A 25,685-nucleotide genomic window follows, 5' to 3' on the forward strand; every position below is an offset into this window, starting at 1 on the left:
CCATTGCAGGTCCCGGAAGCAGCCCCACGGAGGCCCAGGGGCAACTGCAAAGTCTGCTAGGGCACTTCTACCATGATTACAACTTCTGCTACGAACCAAGCCTGGCATACACCAGGGGCTTAATAAAGAGTAGCTGATATCATCCTTCTAACCAAGAAACCCAGTAAAACTGGTCCCATCACAGGATGCCCTGATGCAGGAGGAGGTGACCGAGGATGAAGGGCCGTTTGGCCTGGGAGGCTCCCTGGGGCGGGGCCCTCTTGGCAGGGCTCTGCAGGGTGGGTAGGGTTGGATGGCAAGGCCGGGCTGGAGTCTGGCTGATGGGTGAGGCTGGGAGGACTGGACAGGCTGAGGCCATTGGAAGGGTGGCAGAGACTCCTCTAAAGCTGGGGAGGGTACATTCTGGCTCAGCCTCCCCCACCCCAATGTGCAAAGGGAGTCTTGAGAGGGAGAAGGCCTCTGCATTTTGTGGAGGCTGAGACCTTGCACTCTGGAGTCAGAGCCCTGGTGCCTTTGACTCTCAGAGCCCAAGGGTCCTCATCTGTGAGGCAGGGGTGGCACAGGACTCTCCCATCAGGCTGATGGAAAGAGGAGGCCCAAGGTGGGCGTGCCCAGCATGGAGCATGGGGTCAGGCACCAGCAGGTGCCAAAGAGGGGCAAACAACTGGCTTCCATCTTGACCAAAGCCCTTCCTGCCCTGGGCCCTGGACGCACCTCTGGGCATATCCACAGCACTTACTCCCACGGTGTGGGCCTCCCCACCCCAGGCCTCACACAGCCGGAGCCTCTGCAGCCCCATCCCTGCTTTGCACTGGCTCACTCACTGGCCCTGGCTGCCAGCTGGGTCTGAGGTTCATCTCGGGGGCCCTGCATTCTGTGATTTTTCCATCAAGCGCATGTCCCAGGGTCAAAACTGTCACCTAGCAGTGCCAAGCCGGGCTGTCGCCCCCAGTGGTTGGATACGCCCACGTGAGCCACTGATCCCTGCGTCCACCATGTGATGTCGGAGCCCCTTCCTGCAGGCCCCTAAGTCCTGAGTCCCATCCAGCCCAGCACCCGTGACCTGCCTTAGATGTTGTCTCCAGGTGTCCCGCTCGGTGCCTCCCGCCTGCCTCCTCCAGGAAGCCTTCCTGGTGCCCAGGAGCCCAGGCTTGAACTGTGGTCCACCAGGTCTTCCAGGCCTTTCCACGTGGGTGGTGCTGCTTTGTAACTGATGGCGGGTCTGCCCGCTGACCTTCCACAAGGCTGAGACCTTCCACCTGGTCTAACTCTTGGGCCTCCATGTTCTCATTTGCCTGAGGAGAAATACGGAGCCTCCCTCTCGGGAGCACTGGGCGTAGCGGTGCTCAGGCATCTTAAAGCTCTGCTGAGAGCAGGGCCCCAAGCCAACCTGGGCTGCTGTGAAGCTGTCCTTCTGCAACTGCAGCAGCACCCAGGGCAAAGCCCAGCACACAGCAGGTGCTCAGATAATGCCTGAAGATTCAGGAAGAAAAATACAGGGTGTCTCTAGCTAGGTGGTCTCAGGCAGGGCTCTGAGCCCCTTAGATCCGGCACCTGTGAAATGGGAGTGATACGTGGACGTACCTTGCTTGGGCTCCTTGGAGAGGTAGGTGACGGCCCCAGGCAGGACTGCAGGGCATGTTCCAGAACATCAGGCCCTCCTACCATGCACTGAATCTTCCTAGCCACCCCTTGACGGAGGGCCTCCCATCACTGCCACGAGGAACCTGATGCACAGAGAGGTGAAGCCACTTGGACCAAGTCACACTGCAGGAAAGGCAGAGGCAGAAGCTTGGTGTGGGCCCCAGGGCCCCTGCTCATATCCATGTGCTCTGGCCTACCGTGATGGCTGTTCCTTCCCACCTGCCCCAGGGGGAGAGCAGCTCCCAGCTCTGTGTCTAGAAGATGGTTGGGCAAGTACTGGGCCTCTGTCCATGTCCTGAATGTGAAAATCACTTTGCTACCCTGAAAAGGCAGGCTCTGGGAACAGCAGGGCAAGGTGCTTCAGATCACAGACTTGGGGGTCGACAGACCTGGGTTCCAGTCCCCACGATGCCCCCACTCTGCTGTGTGCCCTGGGACAAGTGAGTGTCCCTCTCTGAGCCTGAGTTTCACATCTGAATAACAGGGTAGAAGAAACCACCCTCCTGATAGGGCTGGGGTGGGACCTAGTGAGGGAGACCCTTGAGGCCCACAGTGCGCCTGTGGCCTCTCCTGGTCCCCCAGCCCATCTTGTCCTGCACGCAGAGGGGCAGTGGAGATTCTGAGAGTGACTGGCGGGCTTCCCGGCTGCCACCCGCCTGGTGTCAGGCGGCATGATGGATCACCTGGACACACACAGCAATAGCTGCAGACACGCTATTATGCCAGGATTGTCTGCACGTGGCCCGGCTTGGCCGCGCTGCCACAGATAATGGCCTGGAACAAAGATGGCAGCTGTGCGTGGGACAGACCTGTGGCAAGTAAGATAAAGAGGAAGGAACAGGCGAGGGGCGGCAGCAGGGGATGTGAAAGGAGCAGGGCTGGGGTACAGGGAGGAGGCTGGGAGGCAGGGAGGCTGGGCATGGGCTCAACCCCGAGGAGACCCAGGCGACATAGTCCAACAACCACAACAGCGTGGATGGCGGTAATAATAATGGCCCCGCTTGGCCAGCTGCCAGTCACACCTTGGTGACTGGGGTCAAGCTGACAGTCGTCCTTCCCGCCCTCACCAACCACCCTGGCTGAGGCCTCTGGGAGTGGGTGGGGGTCTGCATCCAGAGGTCCCTCCAGTAAGGAGGTCCTGTTTCCAGCCTCCAGCCTCTTTCCAGGCTGAGAGAAGGCCAGAGACTGGGAAGGGGAAGGGTTCTTTTTTCAGCTGGGTGGCTCCTTGTAAAGAATCTCCCAAGACCCCCTTTCCTGCCCAGAGCCAAATCCAGGATCCTGGATATAGAAGGCAGGGAAGAGAGGGCCTCAGTGGGCACTCAGCCGCCCCCTCAGCCTCCATAATGAACCTCTCTTGAGCATTTTGACATCCCTTGACGCAGAGTAACCTTGCCGCAGGTGCTCCCTGGAAGGTGCTTTGCAGCTGGGAGGACTGAGGCTCAGAGAGCTGGAGGTCGGCTGAGGCCACACTGTGGAGGCTGGCTGGACCCAGTGCTCAGCTCCAGGTTTCTGCTGGGCTCCTTCCCTTCCCCCAAAAACCTCCAAATGAGCCACCTGCATATGTGGGGGCTGCCATGGGCCCAGTGAAGAAGTGGCTCCTTGCTATAAGGAGAGAAGGTTTGGCAAACTCAGGGAGGCAGTGAAGGTCGCATCTGCAAAGTAAACTGGGAGTGGGGACCCAGAACCGGCCATCCCAAGGCCCAGGGACAAGCCCTTGTGGGCACAGTAAGTGCTGTACAAACAGAACCTCTCCAAGCCGACCCCACGACCCACAATGGGACAAACAGATCCTCCCTCCCAGGGCATCGTGGGGCTGAGCAAGGCCAGCTGAGGGACATGCTCAGAGCAGAGCCAGTCACACAGCAGGTGCCCTGAGTCCTGAGTGGTTGAAGGGCCACTGTGAGGTCCCCTGGTTAACTTCTGGGCCACATCAGCGCCGGCCAGCTGGAATGAACTCCCAGCAACCCGCTGGACTCTCCATCAGCAACCAAATCCCGTGGCCTCCTAAAGCTCCTACTGTGCTCCTACTGTGTGCACAATCCAGAGTCTAAAGCAGAGGCATCCATCACAAAGTGGGTGGGAGGGAGTCATGTACGCCATCGTCACCACATGCCAAGACCCATGTGTGTGAAAAGCAGAGAACCCAAAGAGCCGGCTGAGGTGGTGGCTCAGTGGGGGAGAGAAATAAGTCAATGACATAAAGTCCATTGCCAACTAAAAAAATATTTAAAAATGCAGCAGGAGACAGGTGGGACTGCCTTCAGCCACATGCGCTGCGGGTGCCTCACCACCTGCCTCTGTGGACCATGCCTCTCACATTTTCCCTGCTAAGTTTTGCATTGACAACCGGACTCGATCCAGACTGGCCACTGCTCCAGTCCCACAACCGTGCGGGGCCCATGGCCACGGCCTCCGGTCACATGATTCTAGACCAAAATGGCTTTTTCCTCCACTGACTTGGAAACCAAGTGGTTTAATTTTTTTTTTTTTTTATTTTAAGGAAGCAAGGGCTTTAGTCCATCCTGTACCCAGTCTATGTTTATGTTAGAAGGTGTTTCTCCAGAACATTCTTCCAACAGGCCCTGAATGGTTGGCAGATTTTTTTCCCTCATCCAGAGAACCTGGCCACAGGGATGCATCCAAGAGAAACTGTGGTGTCCTTGTCACCCCTGAACCCTTGCCCAGACCGGCCCCCTCTCTGGAGAAAAAGATACATAACACTGAACCCTGTGAAATTTGCCACTGTGAGAACAGTTAATTTTTCACACCCAGACGAACTGACTGGGTTTGTTAAAGCCCAAGATAATCAAATAATTATTATAACTCATCTTCGCCCTGCCTGTCTCTGGCTATTTGTACCATTAATGTCCCAGTGGGGAGCAGCTCTGGGTTAGCTCAGATACAGCCTATTTAAATAACCTTCTGGCTGGTCTCCTGAGAACAAATATCCCTCCTGGAAATCTTACAACAGATGAAGCAATCCTCTCTAATCTTCTTATCATTGTAGCCTCTGCTCCACGCCTGGTTATCGCACAAGATTGCAAAAGAGAGAGAGAGAGAGAGAGAGAGAGACAGAGAGAGAGAGAGAGAGAGATTGAGAGATTTATACATATATATTTATGTTGCATAGAAATTTATATCAGTGTATATAGATTCAGGAAGTAACAAAGGGGAGATAACAGGCAGGACTGGTGGGCCCTCCCTCAAGACTGCAGGGCAGGGAGGTCCTGGCCTCAGCCTGGCCAGGGTGTGTGGCAGCTCCACTCTGTACCAGCAGCAGCGGCTGGTTGCACAGGGCTCGGGGCTGGAGTGGGGGCCAGTGCCCAGGTGGCTGTACTGGGACCTGCCTGCACTGGGCACTTTCTCATGCTCACCCTCCCTCCTTCCTCTCTCTGGGGTTTTTTTTTTGACTCTGGTATTTTTCCTTTTCCTGCTTCTCTCCTTCTCCCTCTCCTGGACTCTCTCCCTCTCCCTGCCTCCCCACCTGCTCCATCCTCCTCTCTTCTCCTGCCTCTGACCTGGCCTCCCTCCTCCCTCCCAGCTGCCCCCGCCTCCTCCCCACCAGCCCCAGCCCCTTCCCCTCCCGGCCTCCTCCCTGGCCCCACCGTCCCCCCGGTCCCTGGCCGCCTGGCCACCTCCCTCCACAGCCTCCTCTTACTGACCCCATCACACCCACCTCTGTCCCTCTTCAGCCTTAATTTCTGAGAAATATGTTCTCAGTCAAGGAATGAAAAAAAAAAAGAGAGGAAGCGGGGAGAGGAGAGGAACCTTCTAAATAAGTCATTTCGTCATGTAAGGAGCTAATCTGTAAATGACGAGCTGTCGTGGAGTTTTTAGCACTGCTTGTTAAGTAGGGATCGGAGGTTGATTCAGACCCTCGGAGGCAGCACAGGGGAGGACTGAGCACCTCCTGCCCAGAGAGAAACCAGTATAGAGAAAGGTGGGAAGCCCTGGGCCTCATGGGGCTGAGCTGGCATCTCAGAGTCGGGGACCCAGGCCCAGCACTCCCTGCCTGTAGCCTGTGCTCCCTTCAAAGGTGGGACTGGGAGCTGCAGCCCAGCCTCTGTTTCCTCGCCTGGACCCTGGGAGCCTCAGGGTCAGACATGGGAGGAGGATGGTCCCAGTGAAAGGAATCAACCTTCAGAATCAAACCCGAGAGTCGTGTCTGCCTGGAGGTGACAGATGCCCTCTGAGTTATTCTTCACAGAAGGTGGGGTGCCCTGCCAGGTGGGGCGAGCCAGCGGTGGTTTCACGGGAGCCCGTGACGCAGGCCTGCTGCAGATCTGGCCACCCTGGGAATGGGGTCTGCTCCTGGGTTTGGAGGTGTCATGCCAACCACCCAGGCTGGGCCAGGCACCGGGCTCTGATGCTGCTCGGCCGAGCAGGATCCACACCTGACCCTGGACACTCCTCTGGGAGCAGAGAGGACAGAGCTGGAGCCGCCGCAGGGACTGCCCCCTCGCTTGGGCCCTGAAAGTGATCCCTGCTTCGGGGGTGAAGGTGGGTTGGTTCCTGGAGCTCAGCTGTCCCGATTTGAATCCTGGCCCTGCCGTGTTCCCAGTTCCCAATGGGAGGTGGGTGCAGTTAGAGCTCATGGCAGAGGGATGGAGGCAGGCAGTCCAGCCGCAGCCCCGCCCTGTGAGTGGCAGTGACCCATATATCCCAGCCCTGCTTCCGCTTGCTGGTCTCCAGGGTCTAGGGAGGGGCAGTGACTGAGGCTGACTCCCTGGCAGGCAGCTGGCCTGGGTCTCCAACCCCAGGATCTGGCTCCCATGTGCTTTCTGATTACGTCCTTCCTGGGCCTCAGTTTCCCCACCTATAAAATGGGGATGATCAGGGTGGATGTGGAGGCTGTCCTTGCACAACGAGAGGGTAGTGGTCATGTTAGTAGCTATGACTAATGGTGCAGAAGGGGGGACTCAGGGTGCAAGCCCTGGGTTCAAATCCCAGCACTATCCTTTACTACATTACTAGCTGTGTGACCTTAGGGAATCCCCTTCACCTCTCTGTGCTTCTGCATCTCATCTGTGAAATGTGCCTGCCTCACTGGACTGTCCTGGTGTTTCAGTCTGGACTCCATAGCTAAGATTTCTGATCTGGAGGCAGGACCCAGGTCTTGGGCTTCTCTGTGGCTCGAGGTTCAGGGCTAGAAAGCAGAGTGTTGTGGATTGGTGCTTTGAAAAGATGCGAGTCGCAGCTACAGCCAGAAGCGGCCGGAGATGCTCGGTCACTGCACATGCCTCCTGTCCCCCTCTGGGTCGTTCAGAGGGCACTTCTCAAATGTGTCAATAGCATCCTACCCCTGCCACCTGCTTCTCTGTGCTGTGGCCTTCCAGTGACCACAGGTGTGAACTTGGTCCCCACACAGGGTAGACTGGAAGTGCCAGGAAGCTCACGGCCCAGGAAAGACTTGGAATCCATGACCCGGGAGGTTGGGTAGGAGCATCTCATCTTCTTGCTCCCTGAGCGCTGTTCACAGCTGCCAAGGCATCCCTGCAGACTGCACCCTGCTCATCAATGCACCTGCATTGATCTTCTTCTCTTCCCCTCTTACCTGGGGAGCACCCGACTTCTGAGGGTGGCCTACATTGTATCCAGCAGAGGCTCTTAAATTCACCCTTTGGCAAAATGACTTTCTCCCATTTTACTCTGTCCACTCTGAAGGACACTTTCAAGAGGAACAAGGAGTGCTGAGAAATTCCAAAGGGCAAATCTGCCCTAGACTCCGGAGAGGTGGCTCCCACAGGCAAGTGATGTTGAAGAAAAGAAATCTGAAAGAAAATCAGAGTGTGGTAGTTGGCTTTCTGTTACTGTAACAAAACACCTGACATTATCAACTTAAGGAGGGAAAAGGTTTATTCTGACTCACAGTTTCAGAGGTTCTGGTCCATGATTAGTTGGCTCTGTTTCTTTGGGCCTGAGGCAGCCCCACATGGTGATGGTGGGGAAAGTGTGTTGGGGCAAAGCTATTTACTCACAGCAGCCAGGAAGCAGGGGACAGGGGGCGGAGTCCCACTATCCCCTTGAAGGGCAAGCTCCCAGTGACCTACCTTCCTTCCACGATGCCTCACCTCCTCATAGCCTGGAGACCAAGCCTTCAACACATGGGCCTAGGAGAGCATTCAAGATTCAACTACAGCAATGAGTTCATGGAGTGGCGAAATGGGCACAGCTTGGCAGGGGCCCTGTGGTGGAACCAGAGGGAACCATTTTGGCCTCCGTTTCATCTTCTGTCAAGTGGTCTAAAGCCACCTGCCCCCTCTCATTGCCTCTGCAGAGCAGGATGAGGGACTTAGAGGTTCTAAAAGGGAACACCCCAGAGTGGGACCCCAGAACAAGGATGCAGCACTTTACCACTAAGGCACCAGGCCAGGCCCTGCATTTAGTTTGCTGTGTTTTCCTCCAAAGCCGTTGCCCTCCTGGAGGGACACCAGTGCTGTGGGGTGGGGGACCATCAAAGAATCACATGCCAGCGACTGCCATACACCATACACGGTAAGAAATTCAGTGAAGCACAATAAAGCGAGAGAAGACAGTGCAAGACAAGGGAAATATTCTAAATAAGGCCTCTGGGAACAGAGACTGGAAACAGGCAGAGGAGGTGACCCTGTGAACACTAGGGTAAGAGCAAGCCAGGAAGAGCCAGCAGTATGTGCAAAGGTCCTGGGGCAGGAGGGATTCATTGGAGATACTGCAATGAGGCTGGTGTGACTGGGACATGGTCAGCAAGGTGGAAGGGAATGATGGGAGAGGAGGATGGAGAGACGGTGGGTTCAGGTCCTCCATGGCTTCATGGATCCACAGCAAGGGGTTCAGATTTTAACCCATGTGAGCAGGAGTCCAGGAGTCACAGCACATCCTGGACACATCCCTGATTCACAATGACAGGTCATCCCACTGACACATGAGAATGGCCCAGCAGAGGGCAAAGGAGGAGGCTGGCAGGTGACTGATGGCCCTGCCCCACCCACTGCCACACATCTGCTCCTGACACACCTCACCACAGTGCCCTGTGCCCGGACAACGTGCCAGCCCCGGGTGATGAGCTGCAAATGAGTGGGCCGGCCAGCGTCTCTCATTTCCACCAGCACCATGGGTAAAGGCTGTGGCAATGGGCAGTTAAGTTCTGAGCTCTGAAAATGCAGACATAAGGGGGATGTGGCCGAGGAAGCTGCCTGGCGATGCAAATGAGACCCAGTTGGAGCGCAGAGTGTCGGGACGGCCTCTCCCGAGATCTACACCGGCAGAGACCGGCCTCATTCACTGAGCTAACCAGCCAGTATCGCCAGATCGCCAGCACTGTCGGTGGAAGAGAGGGACCCGGTGGCCCCTGGGGACATCTCTGCAGGGCCTGACCAGAGGGGACGAACGGCTGGTCCTGGAGACCCCCTGTGTGCCTGGCCTTTGGAATGTGAGTTGTGGGAATTAGAAGGGGTGCCGTGTGGGTCCCCATGAGGAGCCTCATGAGGAGACTGAGGCATAGGGTGGAGCCGGGACTTGCTCAAGTACAGGCGGCGAGGGACGTGGTGCAGCACCCTGTGTCATTGGAGGCCGGACGTGGACACCTGGGTTTGGTCAGCTTCTCCACACCAGCTCTGGTCTGCATGGCCATCAGTCTGTCCCGAGGGTCCTGCACCCCACCCACAGCCCCGGACCTTCCCCTTGGGCGGGCTTTCAATGTCACCAAGGCCACAGGGGCTCAGTGCCTGCAGGAGCAGGAAGGCCTGGGCAGACCCAGCATAGCCAGGCAGCCAGGACGAGGACACCCAGCTCTGGCTGGCATGGCCCCCAGAGTCTGGCCCCATGGCAGCTGGATCTGGCCGGGCGGATGTGAGACTCAGGCAGTGCCACTCTCCCAAGGTCAGGCCAGACTTGAGAGCAGGGCCTGCTCTACATCAAGGCTGCCCAGGGCCCCGTGGCCTTGCCCAGCCTGGCCTCCCTCCGCCCTTGCATCCCCAGAGGTCCTTCTGACCACCCAGGCTTGTCTCCACACCCTGCCCACGACACACAGCCTTCATCCACTGGGGACTGCTTCCAGAACCCCCTCTGCCCAGTGTTACCTGGGCTCTGGTTTATCCTTTACTGAGAGTTCCTTTAAACTTCCTTTTCTTCAACCACGTGATTTTAAAAGAACACTTTGAACCAGCGCTACACACACGATGCACTTTGGCATAAATAAAAAAAAAACAGAAAGGAAAGAAACAGGGGGTGATAAATTGTAGCCTGTGGACCAAATCTAGACCACCACTTGTTTTTGTAAATAAAGTTTTATTGGAACACAGTCCCCCCAAAAAAAAGGAAAGAGAAAAGAGAGGAACTCCATACAGTAAGCTCAGCGATGGTGTTACATTCCAACTAGTTAGAGTTTGACAAGGCTCTGCCTCCTGACCTCTGCTCTCTCTCTGTTCAAATAGAGCCAAGCTAACAAATGCCTACCTGACCCTGGGACACCTGGCTGTGCCCAGCTGAAACAAATTTGTCAATGACCTCCCAAAACTATTCTTCCAGCTTTATTCCTAATAGTGCCAAAGACCAAAATGGAAACCATCCAAATGTCCAACTACAGTATGATGGAGAATAAACAGAGATATGTTTATTTGAGGGAATATTAAGAAATGAAAAAAAATGACCTGTGAACAGAGTACAGCCAAGATGAACGTCACAGACACAACAGAAAGCAAAAGAAGCAAATTCAAAATGTGTGCATTTGTCCACCTGTGGATGAACAGGTAAATAAAATGCAATGTATTCACCCAGCGGAATATTATTCAGCCATAAAAAGAAAAGACTATGGAACCATGGGTGGATGAACTTTGAAAATATTATGCTAAGTGAAATAAACCAGACACAAAAGACCACAGATTGCATAATTTCAAATGCACAAAACATTCAGAATAGCTAAATCCATGAAGACAGAAAGCAGATGAGTGCTGTCAGGGACTGGAGAGGGCAGGGGACTTTGGGAGTGATAGGAAGAATACAAGATTTGTTTTGTAGGTGATGAAATATTCTAAAATCAACTCTGGTGACATTTCCCCAGTATTGTGAACATATTAAAAGCCACTGAACTTTAAATGGATGAAGTATGTGGTGTGCAAGTCATATCTCAATAAAGCCCAGTGAATACTATCCAGTTCCACTAAAGTGAAGTTCAACAACAGGCAGAAGGACTCTTGGGGGCCAGCAGTGGGAGGGATGGGCAGGCGTGGAGAGGGCTGGGCACACCCCGCTTCTCCCAGTGACTATGTGAAAAGTTTTGCACTACCCACGTAAGAGGTGTGCACCTTGATTTTTTTTAAGAGAAAAGTGGCCGCCGGTGTTGGAGATGGGGTGGCTGCAGATGGGGCTGCAGCTCCTTGATGGGGCTGGTGGCCGAGAGCTGGGAGCAACTAACTGCCTGACCCTGAGGCTCGGTGCTGGTTAATGCTGTCCCCTGAGCAGCAGGGACAGGGGCCCTGCCTCTGACCAGAAGATCAGCTGGGAGCAATCCTGGAGGCTGTTATCAAGGTTCCCATTTTGCAGTGAGGAAACTGTGGCCCTGGGAGGCCTCAGGATTGCTAGGTCCCTGGTACCGCCAGGCTGGGGTTGGGCGGCCTCAGCCCTGAGATTCTTCCATGCGTTTTTCTGAAGCCAAGACACCCCTAAAGTCCTGCCATGGTGTCACTGAGCTCTTCCCAGGGAGGAAAGCTCGCTACCCCTACAGGGGACTTGTTCCACCACTGCACACTGTGGTCCCCAAGCCACCTAGAGCCTGGGCCCTGGTGCCTTCTGGTGGCCACTCTTGCTGCCATGGTCTCTGGACTAACTCTAACAGCCGGACGGAGGGAGGTCACCTCACCCCCCCCAACACACACACACCCATCAGACGCCCCTGGCCTGCCTGCATCCAGGGTCCTCCACCCCAAGACATGGTCCTGAGCCTCTGGGTCACCTGCCGCCTCCCTGCGTCTATATCCCATGGCGTCCAGAGAAGGAGGCACAGTCTTGTCCACTGCTTGCTGGGATCGGACACCTCCTGGGTCTGCAAAGAGTCACTGTCCCCTTCGGCGCCTCAACCCCTGATCAGGAAAAGGAGGGTCACCTGGTGGATGGCGAGGGTCCACCAGGATCTTGGCACAGAAGCGATGCTGGTGGTGGCAAGACCGACATGTCTAACCAGCCCATCTGAGGGTCTGTGACAGCACCTGGGCTAGCCGGGCACTAAGGCTCTTTGTAAACTGCAGGCACTCAATAAGTGCAGGTGCTTCTTGAGCAGACAAAGGTGCAGCATCTCCAAAGCCTTAGACTTCTGCCTTTCCAGTGTTGCCTCCTCTTGCCCAGCCTGTCCCCCATGCTCTGCTCCGTGATTCTCCCCCCAGGGAGATCCCCCATGTCCCTGTCTCCCGTATCCCCCAGACTCGTGCCCACCCCACGGGTTCTGGGACTGCTTCTACGCTGCCACAGGGCTGCCTCCTTCTGCCCAGAGAAGCCGTGGGTGGGTTTTTGGGAACAGCTGCCAGCAGCCGAGATGCAGCAGCTGCCTGGAGAGTCATTAGTAGATAATTAATACTCACCGCACAGAGCTGCGACTTCTGGGCTCTCGCACCACGCAACCAGGTCTCCAGCCCTCCTTTGGCTGAAGGCCCCTGACCCTCAGTACAGGCATCCCTGGGGCAGCAGGCGGGTCCTGGATGCAAGGGCCATGGCTTGGTCGTCGGGGTCTGTCCTTGGGGGGCTCTGCCTACAAACAGCTGTTGGAGCTGGGGAGCCCCGGAGGCCTGAGGCTGAACACACACGTCATCAGCTGGTCACAGGGGGCAGCAGGGCCAGGGTGCAAGGTGGACGCAGCCCCTCCTCACACCTGAGGCCAGTTGACCTTTGGTGGTTGCCATAGTGATGGTCGTCCCCAGCAGCTGGGCAAGGATGTTGCCTCAGCGGCTGTGCATGAGCTTGCGCGAGAAGCACCCCCTGGCCCGCTTCCGCCCGCGCTCCATCTGTGAGGCCAGCCACCTCACCTCCCCGAGTTGCCACACTGGGCGCCTGCTGCATGTGCCCCAGGGCTGGGGTCACAACTCCGGTCCGCACAGTGACCATCTCCCAGCTCCCCTGCCCAGCGGCTGTGAGACCCCAGCAGCCCATCAACCTTCCCAGAGCCTCAGTCTCCAGGTTTATAAAATGGGCTCGGTGTGCCCCGGGCGGCACCAAACACGGCTCAAATGCTCGATTCTCCCAGATGGGGGGGGCTACCTGTTTACTAGTTAGGCGGCTTCTCCTTCCGCCATGTGCATTCACATCATCTGCTGAGCACCTACTGGATACCGACAGTGCGCTCCACTGGTGACGCACATTCCTTTGGCTCCATCCGCCTGGCAACTAGGCCTGTTTAATTCCCCTGCTGTTCATGCGAAGTTGGCCTCAGCCTCCCCACTGGGCGGTCGGAGAAACCGAGGCTGTGAAGGTCAAGCCCCTGGATCCTGAGGTCTCTCCCTGCCGACGGCAGCTTGCACTCCTCCAGGTCCTTCCGGGTTGCCTCCTGTTTGCCACAGACTTGGATCAGAGCCTGGATCAACTGCGTCCTTGCTGGGTTACCTGAGCCAAGGACACCCCTGCACAGTGCCTTGGCTCCCCAACCTGGGATGCCTCCGGGGCCGCTCTCCGTCAGCGTGCAGGTGAACCGCCCCTGCGTGCAGCTTTTGGTTTGGAAAACCTCCCCTAACAGCAGCTCTTATTTTCACTGTTGTTATCATTATTATTTCTCCATCTGTGGGGCTTGGACACTGTAGGGTCCTGGTCTCTGGCATTCTGGGGTTTGAGCTGGCATGTGTGGCCAGGGGACCCGCCCCTGGAGGGAGGTGGTGGCAGGAGGTCTGCGGTTCTGGATTCTCAGTCTGCCTCCTAATCACCCACCTGCTCCACCATGCAGCATTAGGCTGGGTGTGGGAGCTTGGAGGAGGCTGGGAGGGGGCTCCCTTCCTGGGAGGTTGCCTTCTGTCACTAGACAAACACACACGTAGCACCCACACTCACTCGGAAATGGAGCGAGGTGTTAAAGACAAGAAAGTGGCAGAGGCTGAGGAGTGAGGACGCCTCCCTGGCCTTCCCCGGGGCCCAGCTGGCTGCTGCTCAGGAAGCCGCTCATGTTCCCTGGCACCTGTGGCCACAGCCTGTGCCCTCCCAGCAAGCTGCAGGAAGCAACCAGAGGTTCCTGTGGGCTGCACTGCCTGCCCAGAATCTGCTGCTGACCCTCTGGAGCATGGTAAGTGACCTCCCAGATGTGGCGGGGGCCCTGATCCCGAGGGGTCTCTCCAGGTGCAGGACTGGCTTCTTCCCGTCCCCGGTTTCTCAAGCACAGCTCCTGTCCCCACTACCCAGGTTCCTCACAGTACAGCCTCGGGAGAACCAGGCTGTGCCCACCCCACTCTGCCACTTAGATGCTGTGTGACCCTGGACAAATCTCTTCACCTCTCTGAGACTTCTCTCTGTTAAATGCCCACCCCACTCTGCCACTTAGATGCTGTGTGACCCTGGACAAATCTCTTCACCTCTCTGAGACTTCTCTCTGTTAAATGGCACTGTCCCATGGTCAATGGTGTCAATGAGGATGGCCAAGGTTTTGACTGTGTAATCTTGCACAAGGGACTTGAGTCTCACTTTCCAAATCTGACCAATGAAGATAGTCACACCCCTTCCCTTGAGGGTGGTAAGAAAAAGAAATGGAGAGCCAATCTTGCTGGATTCATTTTATTCAGTGATAATTGGCGCTGCCATTTGGGAACACCTGTACTGACTTAGGCCTGTGTTATCCAAGAGGTATTTTTGTGGCTATTTGAACTGAAATGAAATAAAATGTAAAAAGTCAGTTGCCTGATTTTAGTTTCTCCATCGCAAGTGCTCAATGGCCATGTGTGGCTAGTGGCCACCATGCTGGGCAGGTGAGAAACTTTACAATCATTTCAGAAAGTTCTTACGGGTGGTGCTGGGTTCCACCATGCATCTCAGACTTGATGTGCCTAAGCTTCCCTGGAGATCAGGTTTGATGCAGATCTGGGTTTGGAAGACCTGCGGTGGAGCCCACAGCTCTGCATTTCTGAGTATCTTCCAAGGTCTGGGGACCACACTCTGAGTAGCATCAATCTAGGTGATGCTGTTTGGGGTTTGACAGGCAAGGCTCTCTTGGAAAAGGCAATACTCACACAGGGATGGGAGGCTGAGGATGGAGGATGAAGACCTGAGGACTCCTTAGCGGGTTCAAGCTCTAGCACCAACCTGATTCCTCTGAGAAGCCTTAGTGTCCTCACGTAGAAAATGGGCATGACTCCCAACTGCTGCCCACCTCCCTGGGCTGGTGAGAGGAGGGCAAGTGTGGGCAGGGGGCATGTTCGTGATGACCTGGGTCCTGCCAGGCAGGGAAGGGGGCCTGGCCTAGTGGCCCCCATAGCAGGGCTACCAGGTTGTCATTGAAACAGCCCCAGGGATGCTCTTCATGGGGGTCACTGCCCTCCTCCCTCTGAGGACGGGGCAGGGACTTCTGTCTTCCTGCTTCTGGGTGGCAGAGAGGGGAACACGAGGCTTGTCCCAGAGGAGCCCGGTTCTCCTGGCTCAGAGCCACGGTGTGCACCAGGGTCACCCAGGGCGCAGGCTGCACTTAGTGCTGCACTGGGATCGACCAAAGACCATGGCACTGGGTCGATTCCAACACCGTTGTCATTAAGCCCGCCTCCCAGAGACCAGGACCTGGGCCTGATGTCACTTCCCCAAAGCCACAACCCAGGCTGCTGAAGAGCTGGGCTGGGTCCCAGCCTGTCACCGCCACAGACTGGTTCCTAGTCCCAGGCTGAGGGCTGATCCTCCTCTCGGGACCCCAGCTGGGCTCCCAGATGTGCAAGCAGAGGGGACTCCCAGGGAAACCCATGTGCACACCCGACACATGCGTGTGCATGTACACACACACAAACACACAGCGCACTCCACCCAAACGGTAACCCCGTGGGCCGCCCGGCCCCCTTTCTGGGTCCCTTCCCATCCAGGAAAGACAACCCAGCCGCAGAGGAAGGGGGCTCACAGAAGGGACCCTGTGTCCCTGCTGCCACCAGGGCCACCACTGTGGCTGGGAGGGTTCTGTCGTGCTGATGCTCGGAGGCCTTCTCTCAGCAGAGCCTCCGCCACAGGCCTCTCTGGAAAGGGGAAGAAGCGTGTTCCATCATGTCCCGTCTGCTGGGCAGAGGAGCCAGGGGGAGGTCGTGGGTGGGAGGGGGGTCCAGGCCTATCTCCTGTGGGGCGCCCATGCGCTGCATGTGACAGAGGTGTGGTCACATGCGAGCGTGTTGGGGGTTGTGTGTGCATTGTGAGCGAGTGTGCAGGAGCGTGTGTGGGCGTGTGGGGAAATCCGCCCGTGTGTCGTCTGCACTGAGCTGCGGAGCAGCCTGAGACCCTCGCCAGCCCCTGTGCACACTCTGGGTGGGTGCGCCAGGTAAGGGAGTCACTGCCACCCCACCAGGGTCCTGGGCCTCAGGGCCTGTCTCCTTCCTGCCCGCCTCTCCCTGCCTGGGTCCACTTCTCTCTGTGGGACTCCCCATCTGATCTCATGGTCTGAGTGGACCCCAGAGCTAACAACAGTAAACAGGAGGGACACTGAGGGGTCTCTGAAGGACCACTTGCAGTCCTCAGCCCCTTAGCCTACAAACATGATGTCCCCCTGCAGCCTGGGGAGGTGGGCCCTGTGATGACCTCCCCTGTGGACAGGGCACCAGGCCTGGTCCAGAGCTGGGTCCCTCGACTTTCACATCCTGGGCTGCAGACTCATTCCCAGTGGGCCAGAGGTTCAGTCTCCAGGCTTCATGACCAGTTTTGTCATGGCCACGGGCTCTGCTGCTGTGGAGACAGAGCAGCCGAGATGGAAAGTCAGGCCCTTCTCTCCAACCGCAGCTGCCCACTCTCATCTTACCCACAGAGCGATCAATGGCAGATCTGGGCCCCAGAGAGGGTGTTCTGGAGGGAGAGAGCCATTCGCTGACCATTAATCTTGTATGTATCACCATGTGCCCAGCTCCATGTGGGCCAGAGAAAACCGTGGGCAAGATGGAACCCCTCTTTTCTTCTCTTCTCAGAAGTGTTTTGCAGCTTCTCTTCTCCTCCCTTCACTCTTCTCTTCTTTCTTCCTTTCTTGTACTTAGGATTGAACCCAGGGCACTTTACCATTGAGCTATATCCCCAGCCCTTTTTTATTTTTTATTTTTAGGTAGGGTCTCTCCCACTAAGTTGCTGAGACTGGCCTCCACTTGTGATCCTCCTGCCTCAGCCTCCCAAGTCGCTGGGATTATAGGCATGCACCACTGCATGGACCAGAACCCGCATCTCCATCTGAGGTCTGTCAACAGTCAGCAGCAAGGTGGGCCAGGTGCCTCATCCCAGGGCACAAGCGCAGGAGCCCTTATTTCCAAGAGAGGGGCAGGGAGCTGGGGGAGGGGACAGAAGGATGTAGGAGAGGGCGACAGTGGGAAGGCCAAGGTTAGGGAAGGCGCGGAGGCAGCAGGGACAGGGGAGAGGCTGGCAGCTTGAGGACCTGCCCCTGATGAGGCGTGAGTGGGGTGGGGCCTCGAGGTCTCCCTTGCGGATTCCTCTGTGGGCATTGGGGGGCCCTGGAGAATAAAGCCCACAGGAGGCCCCTCTCCTTGCCTCTGTCTCCAGGCCTTGGCTGGGGGCCCCTGACCTTGACCTCGCCCAGTGTGGTGAGCTTGTCGTTTAGCTGCTGGCCCGTGGTGCTTCCTCTCACTGACACACGCTGGTCTGTGCCTTGGTGGCTCTGCTCACTCCCAGGAGGCCACTCTGGCACCGTGTCTGGCCCTGCACTGGCTGAGGCCTCCTGGATCTTTGGTCTGCCTCTTTCTGCTCTTGTCCCAGAGCTGATGACGCCTGTTCCTGCAGGGCCGTCCCACTGTTAGCGGCTCTGTGTGAATCACCCAGGCGCCTGCTCCTGGCCCGCAGCTCCACCCAGCCCAGCTCCAGGCCCGTCACCCTTACTCATAGCTCCGGCCCACAGAGCTGGCACATAGTAGGTGCTCACTTCACCAATATGGGATGGATGACTTGACCCCTCTCACTGCAAGGAGAGGACACTGCCGCTGGACAATTTGCAGGAAGGAGGGGGAGAATATAGGTCCTCACCACCTGCAGGTTTCTTACAGGGACACAGACCATAGCAAGAGGCAGGGGCATGGATGGAATGGCCCTTGGACTTTCTTCTTGAGTCCAGAGCATCCATGAGTGGGACATGAGGCCCCTTGAGGGAGTCTCATGTGGTCCTGGGGTGAGGCAGGGCCTCAGGGCAGTCTAGGAAGTGGGTGCTGAAAGGTCACAGGGGACTTCTGATTCTGGCCTAGGGCTGGACCTTCATCCTGGCTCTAAAGTGAGCCCTGAATGTTGCTCCAGAATGAGCCTGTCCCTGTTACAGTCTGAGCCCTGATCCCAGTTATAGACTGAACTCAGATCTCAGTCACAGCTGGACGCTCTGACCCTTGATACAGCCTAAGCCCTCAGTAGTCGTAGATTAAACCATTAGGACCTGAGCCCTGATCCCATTTAGACTGATCCTTCACCATAATCCCAGACTAAGCCCCAAATATAGACAAAGATTGAGTCCTGACTCCAGTCACATACTGTACCCCAACCCTTGGTACAGCCTAAGCCCTCAGTAGTCATAGATTAAACCATTATGTCCTGAGCCCTGATCCCAGTTACAGACTGATCCTTCACCATAGTCCCAGATTGAGTCCTGACCCCAGTCACATACTGAAGACTGACCCTTGTTTCCAAGCAAGCCCTAACCATGGTACAGACTGAGCCTGGACCCTAATCCCACACTAAAGACCTACTCTGCTATAGACGGAGCCTTGACCCTGGTCCAGCCCTGGACTGAGCCCCGACCCAGCTCCCCTGCCCCCAGCTTGGCCTGCCAGTCCTTAAATTCCTCTGTGCACACAGCGGCCCTTCTGGCCCCACGAGTCTCTGTGGCGGCCACAGGGTAGGACTGCCCTCCTCCTGCCTTGTTGCTGTGGCCAGTGAGCTGCGGGCAGGGAAGCCGGGCATGCCAGGTGGAAGTCCTACCTGCAGTGTGACTCTCCACCCCACCCCCTGCCAGAGTAACCAGGGATGTTCCCTAGGGTGGGGCCTCCATCCGCCTGATGCCCTGAGCCAGGAGAGTAGCCCTGAGCAACCACACTGGACACAGAGCCTGGCCAGACGGGAGCCTTCACCCACTTCTCGGGTACTGAGATCGGGGGCTGCTATTCCTGCCGCACAGCCTGACCGATACATCCAGAAATCTTCTCGCCTTGAAGGCAGCCACGCTGGGTTCTGCTCATCCTGAGCATCATCAGGAGGGCCCAGGACCGGAGCCAGGGAGGGTGCCAACCAACCACGCCCAGGCCAGGGCCATGGGGGGGCACTGCGCCAACACTGGGGCTGGAGCTGGGAACCCGCCTCTGCCTCAGCCCTGAGGGAAAGTCTCATCAACCCCACACCGAGGGGTCCTGAAGAACCCTGACCCTCCCCCAGGATGGACAGTGAACTTGCCACCGCGGTGCCTGCAGGGCTCCACCTGGAGAATGTGGGAGGGACACGGCCCGCGGGGGTCTCCCTTCCAGGCTTCTCACGAGATCAGGCTGGTCCCACCCTCCGCGGGCACAGGTCCAACCCACCGCCATTCCTGTTTCCCCACTAGGCCGGGGAGGGGTCCCTGCATGGTCGTCATTGTGCCTGCTAATGTGTGCCAAGCTCTTGTTGGGCGCCAGGCTGGGCACCTTCCCCACCTCCACCCACGACAAGCCCTAGGTCAGCTGCACCCCTTCTTCCTCCCAGGCTCCCCTGCCGTCCTCCCCTCCTGCCCCTTCCTCCCTGTCATTCATTCAACCACAGCCCCCAGGGTGGTTGGGGACAGGTGCTCGGGACAGAGACTGTCGGCTTCAGATCCCAGCCTCATCCTCTACTAACCAGCGTGTGTCCCTGGACAGGTTCGTCAATGCCTCTGCTCTGGTTTCTGTGGCTGTAAAATGGGAATCATCGAGTTCTGCCCGCCGAGGATTGGTGCAGAGAGGCAGAGATGCTTCCAGTCATGTGTGGTACAGAGTGAGCCGTCAGCGATGCCCCCGTGGTGATTCAGAGGGTCAGGGGCTTCACCTTCAGGTCTCGAGCTTCTGGTGTGCCGCCCTCCAGGTTTCAGAGATGGGAAAAACAGGGGCAGGTAAGTAATGACAGTGGACATAGGAATGTCACTAAGTGCAAGGTCAAAATTCAGTCCTCTCAAATTCCCCATAAGTTGTACACTACTTTTATCATTTTGCAGATGAGCGAATTGAGACCCAGAGAGATTAAGTGATTGTATGTGGTCACACAGTTCATAGTGGTGATTGAGCCCACATACCAACAATAGGCACCACAGGCAGAGAGGTGACCCATAATGCACAGGGCTGGACCTGTGGGCAATGTGGGCCAGCAGGCCACTGCCTGGGCCCCTCAGCAGGCCTGGCTCCTTGCCCCTGCTTCTTCCAGTAACATGTATTATTAATGATAATAGTAGTTGTAATTCCTTATCGATCTCTCTGGGTGTTCCCAGCTCTCCACCCAGCCCTGAATTTGGTCACTGACCAGCAAATTCACAAATCTGTCCCCAGCAGTGCACTGCATACAGCTGGTGCCCAACAGAGACCCAGTCACATGACCAACTGCACAGGCTCGGCCCCAGCTGGCCACATCCAGACACACACACTGGTCCAGCCAGTGCCTGACACATGGTCAGCCGGTCAGCCGCCACAGCATCCCTCTCTGACCCAGAGGAACTTATCACTTGCTCATTTTTTCAGCATTTGCCCTGGATCAAGAAAGTGCTCTTGTGGAATGTAAGCGAGATCAAAGGAAGATGTCATCTCTGTGCCCCAGGGTCACTGGGGACAGTGTGTCTCAACCCTGAGCATGCAAGTCCTGGTATCTTGCTAAAATGTGGATTCCAGTTAAGTAGGGCTGGGGCCCCAGCCTCTGCACTGTTTTAATTTCCATTTTTGTCTTGGTCCTGGGATTGCGCACAGGGGCTCCCTACCATGGAACTACATCACCGGCCCCTTTATATCTTTTATTTTGAGACAGCATCTCACTAAATAGCTAAGGTTGAACTTGAGCTTGCCATCCTCCTGCCTCAGCCTCCCAAGTAGCTAGGATGACAGGCGTGTGCCACCGCACCCAGCAGGCCGCATTTTGGATAAGCCCTGGCAGATGCTTGAGGCTGCGGGTCTGCAGCGATGCCCTGAGAGGCAGGATCTCCTTGAGGGACTAACAACATTCACCTGCAACATAAATAAGAGTCACGAGGGGCAAGTGGGAGAGAGGTGGGAAACAGGACAGGTTTTGGAGTTTAGGGGTTTGGACGATATTTTGCTGTAGTGAATTTACGGAAGTGCTGTCATGTCTCTGAGCCCCAGTTTCCCTGACTTTGGAAAACATGGATAATGTTACCTATTGCAAGGACTCCTTGGGGTGGTTTTAATGATATAATGGATGTGAAAGCTTCCTGCACAACTGAATGTACTTCAAACTCTCTCCTTTCTTCCTTCCCACCTTCCCTCCCTCCCTCCTCCCTCCCTCCTTCCTTCCTTCCATCCTCTCTTGCTTTTATACTGTCCCTCCCTACAGTTTTTGTTCAGCACATGTCCACTTAAAACGCACTTTAAAATGGTTTTGAATCTGGTCACTTTTTAAGGGGACCATGATGGTGGGGTGGCCGGAGGAGAGGTTGGGGTGGTGCTTCTGAAGGGCAGGTCTGCTCAGGGTGGTGTCATTGGAGGCAGGGCAGAGGCTGAGGAAGGAGGCTTGCACCCCACCAAGCTCAGAACTCACCTGCAGCAGGCACGGACCTGGATGACCCTCTGCTGTCAGCTGCCACCCTGTCGAGCATCCCTGATACCCCGCTTTACTTCTGGGGCACTTTCTCCAAGGTGATGCCACCAGTGGGCTAACTCCAGGGACCTTGGTGACCACCCAAGGATGGGAGGTGGAGAGGGGTTTCCTAACTGCAGTGACTCACAGAGGGGAACTCTGAGGGTCTTCAGGGTCCCCTGGGATGGAGCGCCGGCTTCCCAGGCCAGTAACTGGCCTATCTTTAACACATCCTACTCTATTCCTCCCGAGGAAAACCAACTGCTCCAGCACCCTGCATCAGGTCTGCTCTTGGGGCACTGATCAGCTAATCTGGCCAGGGGCTTGTCCTTGGTGCTGATTAACAAGGTGTGCCTCTCTCTCCCTCTCCCTTTCCTCTCTTTCCCTCTCTCCCTCCCTCCCTCTCCCGCGCCCTCTCTCCTTTTCTCTCTCTGCCTCTCCATTTCTCCCCACAGCCCTCTTGTTTCTAATGTTGTTTTGCATGGAATGTTCTCAAGCTGCCTACCTTCATGCTCAGAAGGGCACACATCTGCCTCCATTCTAGAGGTGCAGACTGAGGCCTGGAACCGGTAGGCTCCTTTAGGGGTTCATTCAACCAGCATATGTTGGGGACTCAGACCAGGCACTGCATTGGGCAGTGCCATGGACGGGGTTCCATGGCCCTCCCAGCATTTGGTGGACCTCACTGGGCATCAGGATCCCTTGGGACCTTGTTCAAGTGCAGATCCTCCCTAGAGAAGGGGATTCAGCAGGTGCGGTTCAGGAGGCCAGAAGCCTGCATATCAAAAACAAGCCCCAAAGAACCGCAGGTGGTTCTGGGTCAAGGGGTGCTGCCTGGAAACACTGGAGGAGCACCAGCTCAGAAGGGGGTTTGGGCTTGGCAGAGGACACATAGGACCAGCTGTTTCTGGGCACTATTGCCCTGCCCTCTGGTGCTTCTGGCCACCCCACCAGGCGTAAGCCTCTGGCATCCTAGCTGCCAACAGAGGCCACCAGAAACTGCCTTCCCCAGGAGCTGAGCCAGGCAGGGACGGGCCGACCAGAGTTGACGCTCTAGCTTCCTTTGCCATGGACAGCACTCTACTGTTTACAAAGTGCTTGCCGCAGTTTGAAGTGGCACGTGAAGGATGCTCCAGAGCCCTAGTCCCCACAGCCACTCCTCACAGGGCCTTCTCGCCCTTCTCCAGCCAAGGACTGAGTCTCAGGAACCCAGCCCAAGGGACCCCCCATGAGCTGAGACCAGTGCCCACCTGCCCCACGTCCAAACGCAAGGTTCTCTCGTCAGGAGATCCCAGAGGACAAGGTGTAGCCCAGTAGTGCGTCTAATCCCAGAGGACCAACCCTGCCACCCACAGAGGACTGTCCAGCCCCAGGGGCCCCAGTGCCCATCCCACGGCACTTCCCCTCACCCAGGGCTTCCTGCCTTCCAGCAACTTGGAGCACTGTCTTTGTCACTAGATGAAGCCAGCTGCTTGCACATCTGCCCCACCAAGCCCCCCTCCACTTTTCAAAGAGCCACTGTTCATGTAGCAACTCCAGCCAGCCCTGACTTCCCCGACAAACCTGTATCTGAGCATCTTTCCCGAGTCACAGAAGCAGAACCATATGGTCCCGGAGGTCAAGTCACCTGCCTGAGCTCAGATCTGCTAAGCCAGTATGACAGACCTGGGTCCAGATCTTCCTAAGTCCTGCACCAGCACACTGTGTGGCTGGGCTGTGGTCTCTGCGCTGTCCTTGAAGCCTGGAGCCTGCCACAGTCCTCAGGTGAGCAGAGACATGGGCAGGCCTGTCCCCAGAGCAGAGGGCAGCGCTGCATCTCACTATTCAGACCACACCTTGTGGAGCCCACCTGTGGGAATTTGGGGACCTGTCATTGCTGAAGGTGTAGCAAGTACCTGCACAGGAAAACAGGGGAGAGGGAAGGGAGGAGGGAAAGAGGTGGAAAGAGACAGAGAGGAACCCAGAGACAGACAGGACAGAGGGAGAAGTGGCTGACCCAAGAGCCCTTTGCAAGGTTCCTGCATTGGCAGTGTGGGAGATGAGAATGGCCTTCCTCCAACTGCTGGGCTTAAGAGATGACTGGACAATCGTAGAGATCAGGTGTGACCCAAGTGCAACAAGACCATCGTGGCTTGATCCCCTGTGTGACTCCAGCAAGCCAGTCCTGCGGGTCAGACAACACTGCCATGTACGGATGGGCCTTGGAATCTGTGCAGAAGTGCCAGGTGAGGGAGACGCAGGGAGGGGAAGGGCCTGCTGGGAGGCCACACACGGGCAGTAGGACACTCTTCTGTAATTTGCACAAGAATGTTCTGTGGGCTGATGATGGTCCAGTTCAGGGCTGTGAGAGCCAGGTGACCAGCGATTGGTAGGGCTTCCCTGGAGCCAGCAAGAGTCTGCAAAGAGAGGCTCAGGGTCAGCCTTCTGAACAACAGGGGAGCCGACCTCGCCCCAGGGGAGGAATGCAGACCACAGAGTAGGGGCTGGCTGCCATGTTTTCTATCAAGCCCCTATTGCCAGGTGAGTGCTGGTTTGTTTGTTGGTTAGATTTTCTTCTTTCATAGTGAGACTTGCCTTGTTTCCTTTTGTTGGGGATGATGTTTTAAACTGGTTTATTACATTGGAGACTTTCCTTTGGAGGTTCAAAGTGTATTAAAGTGAGCCCTTCCCCACCACTCTGGCTGCTTAAAATCCTCCATTAATCCATCCATCCATCCTTCTCTATCCTCATCCATCCATCCATTCATCCATGTATCCCTAATCTATTACCCTTTATATATCTATCCATTATCATCCAACATCCATCATCCATAGTCCAACCATCCGTCATCCATCATTAACCTATTCATCCATCCATCAATTCATCCACCCATCCACCCACCACCCTCCCATCCATCCATCTGTCCATCCATCCATACCTCCATCCATCCATGCATCTGTCCATCTATTCATCCACCCACCCATTCATTCCCCCACCCATCCATCCATCCATCACCCATCCACCATTCATCCCACCATCATCCACCATCAATCCTTCCATCCATTCATCCACACCCACCCATCCATCCACCCATCCATCCACTCATCTATCCTTCCACATCCATCCACCCATCCATCATCCATACATCCATCCACCACCCATTAGTCCATCCATCCATCCATTATCATCCATCCATGCACCCACCATCCACACAAAGGCAGTCATTCATCATTGAACTCAACAACAAATACCAAACTGAGACACCCACTGTGTGCCAGGTCCCCTCTTGGCCAGGGATCCAGTCTACACTATGCAGGTCAGATCCCTGCCTGTAAGGGGCTGGCATTCCAGCACAGACAGACAGACCACTGACAGGCCAACATCATCCATGCCAGCAACCAGAGCACGTTGCCTTGTGGGGCTGGGGAGGGATGTCTGACTTGGCACCCACAGGGTCAGGAAGGCCTCTCCCAGGGAGGACTCAGACCCACGACCCGCATTACAAGCGGGACACTTCCATGCAGACAATCAGTTGTGCTTGGATGACAATGTGGTGCATCAGCGTCATCAGCATTAAAGTCCTGTGGTTGTTTTTTTTTTTTTAAACCTGGAGATAGTCACAGCTAGGCTGTCGTTGGTTGGCAAGGTCGTCTTTCAAGGTGGCAGGAGGCACCTGGCCTTTGGTAACTATCTTGAGCTGACATCAGATGCCATTTGTCCATCTCTCGATGACCACAACAACCTCTACTTGTGGGGTGGAGTGAGGTGCTACAGGAGGGTCAAGGGGATCACTTCTGTTAGCCCTTCCTCTGCTGCTGTCACTTCTAATCTTTCTTCCAAGCATCCAGTCACATGGTGCTGGATTTCTGGGCAAACAGTTCTGGCTCCATCATCTATAAGCTGTGTGGCCTTGGGCAAGTAACTTTGCCTCTCTGAGCCCTAATTTCCTCATTTGAAATGGAAACTTCCCTGTGTCCTGATTCTAAAATACCTCTACCCTGCCTGGTCCCTGTGTGTTTAATGATTCAGACATAGGTTTATAATCAGTTCTTCTCACACTACAGTGTGCACAAGAGTCCCCCTGGGGAGGGGGATCTAGTTAAAATGCAGATCCTGTTCGGCATGTCTGCACTTCCACCGGGATCTCAGGTGACCGCGC

At 56.1% G+C, this 25,685-nt stretch overlaps 1 pseudogene; it reads right to left on the minus strand.

Moving 5' to 3' along the window:
• The window catches only part of LOC124973699 (STE20/SPS1-related proline-alanine-rich protein kinase-like), a 79,720-nt pseudogene that overhangs the window by 16,930 nt on the left and 37,105 nt on the right, over positions 1 to 25,685 (minus strand).

This window comes from Sciurus carolinensis, unplaced genomic scaffold (genome assembly GCF_902686445.1).
Source record: "Sciurus carolinensis unplaced genomic scaffold, mSciCar1.2, whole genome shotgun sequence".
In the NCBI taxonomy this organism is placed as follows: Eukaryota; Metazoa; Chordata; class Mammalia; order Rodentia; family Sciuridae; genus Sciurus; species Sciurus carolinensis.